This window comes from Eutrema salsugineum, unplaced genomic scaffold (genome assembly GCF_000478725.1).
Source record: "Eutrema salsugineum unplaced genomic scaffold, Eutsalg1_0 scaffold_3, whole genome shotgun sequence".
In the NCBI taxonomy this organism is placed as follows: domain Eukaryota; kingdom Viridiplantae; phylum Streptophyta; class Magnoliopsida; order Brassicales; family Brassicaceae; genus Eutrema; species Eutrema salsugineum.
In genome coordinates, this window is record NW_006256756.1 from 14,652,637 (window position 1) to 14,661,735 (window position 9,099).

Here is a 9,099-nt window from a genome sequence, read left to right on the forward strand (position 1 = left end):
AGCCGCAGCTAACGCGACTTTCTTGAGCTCTCCATAGCCGTAACACTCGAAGATGTACTCTAAGCGCCTCTCCCAGTCTAGGTAGACCTCAGGGTTTGATTTGCCTGCAAAAGTGGGGGGAGTTAGTTTCACGTCATTGTTAACCTCCCTACGCTCTTGTTCTCTTGGCCTATTTCTGAGCAACGGGTCTTGTCTCATCTGGTGACGCCGGTTTAGTGGATCAGGGGGTTGATCCTCCTCTAGTTCCGGCATGCTATCAGTCTCCGAGTCCTCAGGGCGATGGTCTCGGTGGGCTCGCACGTTCCTCCGAGCTGGTGGAAGTTCTGCGTTGGGAGCCCTCGGCTGTCGTTGTTCGAGACGCGCGACTTTTTCACGAGTGTCTCGCAGCTCCTCACTCATGGTGGCGAGCATTGCCATGAGCTCATGGTGTTGCTGACCGTTCGCCTGAACTGGTGCGGCGTTGTTGGTATTCTCACCGCTGTCTCCCATGGTTTTACAAACACAGTGCCTTGTAAACTCACCAAAAACAACAACTTGTGAAAGTATTAAGTGTGAGGTGAGTAGATAACGTTAAGGGAATGAGACTCTAATAATATTCTTTTGTTCTTTTTTTTTTGACTACTTAATAAATGGAAGCAAATAACGTTTAACTAACAAACCCTAGCTATATTTTTATTTTTTTTGCTTTTCTTATCAAAGTTCAACGGATCTAACAACCTAATGAAAGCGAAAGAGAAATTAATGAAGGATAAGGGTAAGAAAAAAAAAACCGAAGCAGAAACTTCGGCTCTGATACCAAAAATGATGTAAGAACCGGTGGGAACTAAGACAGGCGGTCGCCCTCTCCTTAGCTCGGTTGATGATCGATGGTGGAATGATCTGACACGCAGGCGGTCGCCCTCTCGTGTGGGATCTAAAAGGGATGTGATGGCGGCGTGAGTTCACGACACAGAGGGATGATGAGTCTCTGATACGGTGAAGGCTCAAAGCTTGCTTGAATCGCACAAACAAACTAAGAACAAGAGAAATCACTTCTCGGGCAAACTTTGAAGAAAGTTTGATATTTTATTGATATGGGGAAAAAGTCTGCGGACTACAATGCTGCAAAGGAACCTTATAAACTGGTTCGTCAGCTTGAACCTTCTAGGGTTTGACTCTGGACTCAAAACGACAGGACTAAGTAAATAAACTCAAAGAAACAAAACCTAGTCTAGGAGACAAAGCTCATCGTTTCATTTATTACAGAAATGGAAAGTTTGAAATAAAAGACTTAAACTACACGACTTGGGTCGTTTAACTCTGACACTTAGTCGCTGCCGATGTAGGTTCCTCCTGCAAGTACAATAAAATAATTGAAACACTTACCTTGGGGTGGCGCGGCCCGCTTGGTGTCGTGTGTGGCCTCGGTGCTTGTTGAAGTGTCCAGCCTTGGCCTGCCGTGGCTTGGGTCGCTTGAGGCGTCTTCTAGTCCTGGAGAACCTTGATCTTCATGTGCCTTGAGCTCCATGACCGTTGTTTCTTGTATGGCTACTCGCTCGGCCTCGGTTAGCTCGTTACCGCGTCCACTTGGTATGTTATGAAGCAACTCCCATTCTGTTCGTTCGCCTGCTAGAATTCCACGTGCATTAGTCTTATAATATGCACTTGGTCGAGAGAAATTACCTTCGTTGGTCAGTTCTAGGTCGTCTGGTGGCTCGGCCTGTGTTGCATGGCATTTCTCGGCCAAAACGAGTGTGGCATCGGCCATCTCTTGTTCGGCTCGTCCGAATTCAATTCTGTCTCGTGCGTTGGCTTCACGGGTTGATTTTGGTCGAGGGATGTCAGCTTCAGTACGGTCGATTTTGTCGTCATGGTGGTCTAGCCGTTGAGGCTTTATTTTCTCGGCTAAAAGTTCTCGCGCATCGGCCAAAAGTTCTCGCGCATCGGCTATTTTTGGGCTATCTCCGGATTCTTCAAGTTTTAAGCCTGTAAACGAAATTCTGTTCGGACTGTTAGCTTTTAAATCAAAAGTTGGTCGAGAGATGTCACATTGGCCGTGTGAGAATCGATGGTCTGGTGTGTCGTCTCCTTGAGTCATGTTCTCGGGTTCGATTTGGCCGCATAGGTCGTTTAAGCCGTGTACGACTTGTAAGTCTAGTAACAGGGGGTCGTTTGGGTCTAGTTAGTTTATAAAGACGTGTAGTGCCTTCTTGTATCTATTCCTCATTTGTTTGATCTTAGACCGAGTCATGGCCCCGTCTAGGACCTCCGGCATGTGTCTCTCGATGCTTGATGGGTCGGTAGGATCGATGTCCACATCAGTCCTCAAACAAAACCAAAGATCTGAACCTGGAAAAGAGGTTTAAAAATCGCAGGAACTAACAAAATCTCAGAGACCATGCTTCTAAACCAAATTTAGTCATTATGCTCAAATCAGGGATAATCTAGAAAATTATCACCAAAGTACAGGCATAACTAGTCCGCTGATCCGTCATGCAAAAAACTACACACTTAAACCTATCCTCCAATCAACTAGCTCTTAACATTCATTCAAAGGTTCAAGTGGTTCTCATCAAAAGGATTTTAGTAAAGCAATCAATGCTGGGTATTCAAAATGGCTGTTTAGAAGGTGAGGTTCTTAGTGTTTAGAGTTATCTTTTTCTGGAGTGACAAGACAGTATGCAAAACAGCAAGACATATCCACAATTTCCAGTCACAGTCTTCTTGCCTTAAGATTCTTGATCTCTTTTGTTCAGGTTCTCCTCATGACTCCCCTAGACTTATATTTTTGTCCAGATTTTAAAACCAATCCTCACAAATGAATACTTGTAGTCATTGCTTCAGAGAATTTCGGCCAACCTAGACTCTTTTAGGCTTTTTGTTTTTCCTTTCCTTCATTTTTTTTGATTTTTTTTTTTTTTGCAAGGGGAAAATGCCTTTGGATGTAGTCTTAGGAGGCACGAAATTTACCTTTAAGTTCAAGTTCTTTTGAGGCACCATTTAGCTTTGATAGATTCTTGATGCTCCACTTTCCCAAATTTCTTGAGTCTTTCTCTTGAGTCACTGAAAACCATGTTGTTCCTCCCTCTCCGGCATTTTTGAACATATCTGCCGAAAGAGCTAAAGAGAGAATGCATGAAGTTTGAAATGATGGTTTTTTGGGTAAAGGGTGTGGTACCAGCTAAAGATGAAATGGCCATCTAGGACAACAAAGAGTGATAACAATAGGGTGAAGATGTCCTAGATGTGTATCATGATGCCTGCTAAAACCAATGATGAGAAAATTAGATGTCAGAATTATGTTCAAGTGAAATGAGCTATTCTATCGTGGCAGAAAAAGTCTCAATGATTAGAAATTCTCTGGTGGGAGTTCGTAGTGCAAGTACTCTAGCTACCGCCTAGTCTAGTACTAATCACAAAAGAAACTAGCATGTAAAGTCTAGAAGCACATGGGTCTTACTCATCATAGTTTTGTGTCAAACATTCCTGAAAAATACTCAAGGTCTTTTAATAATCATAAAAATTTAAAAATTTACAGAAAAAAATAAGAAACAAAGAAAAATAGATTAGTACGGATAAATATCCTCCCCAGACTTAAATCACACTGTCCCCAATGTGAAAAAATTGGTGAGAAGATGGTGAAATAAAAGCAAAGGAGTCTAAAATAAAAGAAAAGAAAAATGGTGATAGAACCGTGGGTATGATATGGTGATGGATAGGCGCCTATATCTCATGGCTGTCATCTGTCTCTGTGGTAGAGGAGTCATCATCAAACCGGCGGTTCCTCTTCAGTAGCCTCTTCATGCACCTGTTGATCTTCTCTTGCTGGTCAAGCTTCTTCTTCAAAGCTGCAAAGTCTGCATCACTCCTAGTGGATGCTCTAATCTGAGAAGAACTGGCTCTGGATGAAGATGGTGCAGGCTGAAGTCTCCTGCTGTTTGCAGCTAGCTCTCTCTTGGCTTTTGCAGTAAAAAATTGCTTCATGGTCAAAGGTAAGAGTGGCAAAGACGGTAGGAAGTCGCTAGTCTCTAGTTTCCATCCTGGGTCTGAACCATCTCGGAGACGGGGCATTGAATCCGATGGTAGAAAGACCCTGTACTCGGTGGAACTAGTGCAGAACTTGTAAGCAAATCCAATTGGGTCCATCTTGGCCCTGGTGATAGTCCTGTCTCTATAGAACTGAGAGAGATCAAACCAATCCTCTCTAAGAGATGTCTTAGCTTAAAAATCAACTGATGCTGCTATCATAAGCGAAGTAATGATGCTCCCAAAAGCTGGTGAGTAGTCCTGACAATCAGATGTAAGCATCTCATGCTTAACCTTCACTAGGTTACTTGAAATGATACAAGCAAAGCAAGGAAACCTATGGTGATCTGCGAATGGTAACTGTAGTGTCACCAGCTTTGGCTTAAGGACATTCGCTTGGTTGGCTCGCAAAAACACAGTGTGTGCTAGTAGCTTATGCACATAGCGGACAGCAGGATGAGAAAGTAATGATGCCTTGGACATTCCTTTGTCATAAACTCCATAAGCCATCAGTTTCCAAAGATCCTCATCTGGATCCTTCTCCAATGCTTTTTCAACACAATAAAGCAACTTTAAAGCATCACACATCTCTAAGATGGTAAGAGAGTAGAGATGACCTCCAATAGAGAAGGATAGTGTGCCATCTAGAGCTCTAGGAGTAGCTCTCTTCTTGTAGCTCAAAGTTGTTGATGCAAGGAACTCATTCGTATGGCTCTCATAGGTCTGAAAACTCTGCTCCATGAATGATCTCATTCCAAGCCTATCAAGATACCATATCACATCTTCTTGGATTCCAAACATCTCAAGAGTTGAGTAGTCAAATGCTGGAGTTGGCTTGATCTTCAGCTTCTCAAGCTGCGCCAAGTAGTTGATGTCTGGGTCAATGGCTTTACCAACAAACTTCATTTTCGGCTTAGAGGAAGACTTGACTTTTCGAGGTACATATAGCTGAGTGGAGGCTCGCTCAATCTCTCCTGAAAAGATTCTTCTTAGCACGGTAATGAAGGTGGATAGAGGTTCGTCATCACTCAGTTGTGTCTCGTTTAATGCGTCATATGTCTCCAGCGAATGGGGCTTTTCTGCATGAGAACTCGTCTTGGTTCGAAATAGTCGAACTTGAGAGAAATCCATGACCTGCAAAAGCAAGATTTTCGAGACAAAGTATAAATCAGACTGCTTTGGTATCGATTTTTATGAACAAGATGTTTATAGAGCTATCACAAACACATTCTCATGACAAACAACCTGTAAATGCATCAAACATTGCAAAATCTGAAAATTTCTGGTCAAGTACGATATATTGATATTCAACACATGAGATTTTCTAAATCAAGATGATGTTAATGCTCACTCACATGTAATCTAATCTGGTTTTCTATCAACAAGAACCAAACAATCCAGATTTGCAAAGCTGAATCAAACAGATCTCCAAATTTCGATTATCTCAAAGTCTCAAATCTCAGATTTTTGAAAATTTCAAATCTCTATGGTCTAAGTGTTTAATCATTCAATTAAACTACCCAGTAGTCTAGTATTAAGTTCAAAGACAATCTCCAATCATCCTAAGGTGAATTTCTACTCATTCTAAGAAAACCCTAAATTTGAGTTCTTAAGGAAAAGTGAGAAATTTGGTACCATACCTTTGATGAAAATTTTATGTGATGATAGATTTCGAATCTCCTTTGAAAATGAGTGAGACAGGTTTGAAAACTTGAAGCTAGTTTATCGAGTTTGAAATCTGGTCTTTTTCTCAAAATCTCCACGCTTGTTGGGGAAGATGAAGAGAAAGACCTTTTCGATATTTTAAATCCTCTTTTTCTTTTAAAAAATGTGTTTTTCCTAAGAAAAATTTATTTTTAAAAATTTAGAAGACTTACCTTGGCGTGTTTAAAACGAAAATTATGCTTCGGGAACTTCCCGGTTCAATCCCGAAATAAATCGGGATTTTGAAGTTCCGGTTTACAGGATGTCGGAAAAACTTGCCTGGGAACCGAACTAGGGCCAGCCGCGGGTCAGGTATGCGCAGCCGCGGCAAAGGCCGGTTTGGCCGTGGGCGAGGGATGCGGGCCGCGGTAAATGATGGTCCGGCCGCGGCTGAATTGATCGCGGCCACGGCAAATGCTTTCTGGGGGTTCTCGGTTTATCCATTTTTCCTGTTTTCTCCTCCTATCTTTTTGTATTTTCTGATTTTTTGAATGTTTTTGGTTTTTCTCGGATTTATGAAAGGCTGAAATGCATAAAAAAGTAAAGGAAAATATCAAATAGAAAAGACCTAAAAAGAAAAGAAAATCGTACCAAATGGGTTACCTCCCATTAAGCGCTTTTGTTTAAAAGTTTTTTAGCTAGACTCTTGGCAGGATTAGGATTGAGAAAAAGAAGTAGGATCTCTTGAAGTAAGAGTCCTTGGGGATCTCCTTAGTCTGAACTTTGGATGACCTTCATCTTGAATCACAATCTCTTTTCCTTTCTTAAAGATTTTTGCATCTTTGAAGACATGTCTTGTCTTCTCAACAATCTCTTCAAGATTTTTCTCCTTCTCCATGATGATGTCTGGTGGCGCCACTATTTTGATCTTCTCAAATTGCCTGGATGCAAGTGATTTTAGTTCTTTTTTGTCTTCCAACATCTTCTCTTTGTTCTTATCCTTTCGGCTTGGCGCTTGATCCAGTGTGGTCTTATAGAACTTTTTCCTGTCCACATTTAGAACACTAAACAGCGATTTGCATGGTCAATAACAGTACCTACTGTAGCTAAGAATGGGCGACAAAATATCAAGGGTCTTTCTTTGTCTTTGTCCATCTCTAAGAGTTGGAAATCTGCTGGGATAATTTTGTTTCCAATGACCAGTGGCAAGTCCTGGATCATTCCTTCTGTCCTCCTTTGAGATGAATCACCAAAGATTATCCTTACTGGAGATGGGACAAATGTACCTATACCAAGTTTCTCAGCAACAGATTTTGACATAACATTCACATTAGCACCAGAATCACATAAACAATCTGAAAATTCAATTCCAAAGATTGACAAGTGAAGGAAAAACGTCTTGGATCCTTAGACTTTCTGAGTCTTTGGTCAGGCAACAGTTTGGGTACTTTAACCGGAATAACTTGGGTTCTCTCATGCTCGGTTTTAGAGTCCTTCATGAGAAGTTCAGGTGTCGATTTTTTCTTAGAGTCTGCGATAGGTTCTTCTTCCAAAACTGCTGTCATAGCATTGCAGAACTTCTTTGGATTATCTTCCACTCTTACTGGTAAGACTCCTGGTTGTCTCTTCATTGAATCTGCAGTCCGACCTATCTGATGTTCCAACTTGTTGACATGGGTCACAAGATATTAAAATTTCTCATTCAAGTCATTGTACATACAATCGATCTTCACTCCCATTTCCCTGATTGACTTCTCACTGCCTTGAGTCGTCTGCATCATAGTTTACTCAAGCGATTTTACCTGGTTACTTAGCTGGAAAAGGGTTGCTTCTAATGAGCTGGTCTGTGCTTGTTGAGGGTTGAAAGCTGGTCTTTGTTGGAAGTTTCCTCCTCCATAGTTCCCATTTTGAAACTTGTTTTGAAAACTCCTTTGCTGCTGCGGATAGGGCTGATTCTTGGCTCCTTGGTTCTTGTATGAGAGATTGTAGAAGTTGGCACCAGAATTCCTGAATTTTTTGAAAGCTGGACTAAATCGGTTATGGTATGCTTGAGCTCCCATAAAATTGATTTCTTCCTCGTGGTACATACCATCTTCTTCATATCTTCCATCTTCTTCATTTCCTGCAGCAGTATCACAAGCATGTAGACTTAAGAAGTTGACTTACCATGCTTTTTAGCACACCAATCTCCCTTGATTCATCACTAGTGATAGCCTTCTTTGATCTGTCATACTCAGGGTTGTTGTTGCTGTTAGCTACAGCTAGATTTTTGATGTGTGCTCTCCCTTGCGGTATGGTTTTCGAACTGAAATCTCCATTACTGGGAGTGTAAAGAGAAAGTTGATACTTCTGTTGTAGTCCTCTGTAGAAGGTGCTTAGCAGGTTTGCTCCAGAGAAACCATGATGAGGGTAGTCTCTCTCATATTATTTGAATCGCTCCCAGGCTTCATAGAATGATTCTATTGGGCCTTGTTGGAAACTTTGTATCTTGTTTCTCAGCTGGTTCGATCTTGACTTGGTGTAGAAGTGGTCCAGGAAAGCTGACTTGCATTCTTCCCATGAAGTAATAGGACCAGATGGCATAGATTTTAACCATCTAAAAGCTTTATCACTTAGAAAGAAAGGAAAGAGCTTACAGTTCACATAGTCCACAGTTTCCAAAGTTGTTCTCACCATTCTAGAGATTTCTTCAAAAAGATCAATGTGGTCCATTGGTTTCTCAGTAGAGATTCCATGGAATTGATTCTGCTTCACCAAAGAGACAATCTGAGGTTTTATCTCGTGATCTCCTCTTGGAACAGGAATTTGAATAGCTGATCAATTTGGAAGTGTTGGTGAGGTTCATCGAAATCGGCAATGAGTCTATCCCTTTGGACCCTTTCACCCAACTAGGTGACTACTCAGACATGGCTGAGGTAGACATCATCATCGGTTTAGAACTAAGAAGAAGAAAAGTAAAGAAACAAAAGTTGCAGAAAAACTTCTCTTATTGAAGACAGAGTGGCGATGGAGAGCTTCTACAAATGCATAAAAATAAAAATAAAACCTAAAACTACAAATAAATTCTCTCTCAAAGAGAAGAAAGAGGCTCTCTTACAAAAGACATAAAGTATTTATAGTGTTTCTCTAAGTCTTGTGCATCTAGGGCTTGTAAATTGGGTGCAGGAAGTGTCATGGGCCTTAGTTGGACTCCTGAGGTTCGAATATAGATCCACCGGGGGTGAAACCTCTTGAGCTGCGGTGGGAAGAAGGCTGGCCGCGGGTGAAAGCACTTGTGCTTGACTAGACTTGTGTTAATCGGCCTTCAGTGCATTGATGATATCTAGAGACCTAACCGTTGGATTGCTTTGATTCTAAGTGTGTTGAAAAGCTGGTTGTCTCCTCTATAATGTCTCCAAATTTGGGGATGATCAGACGATGAGAAGGTCTTCATTGGTTGTCAAACTTCGA

General features: G+C 41.5%; 1 non-coding gene across 1 annotated transcript; it reads left to right on the top strand.

The window, feature by feature from the left end:
* The first annotated feature begins 8,044 nt into the window (after positions 1-8,044).
* Positions 8,045-8,150, top strand: LOC112085784. Its single transcript, XR_002899081.1, has one exon. It is a non-coding gene; the product is annotated as a small nucleolar RNA R71 (small nucleolar RNA).
* Positions 8,151-9,099: the final 949 nt, after the last annotated feature.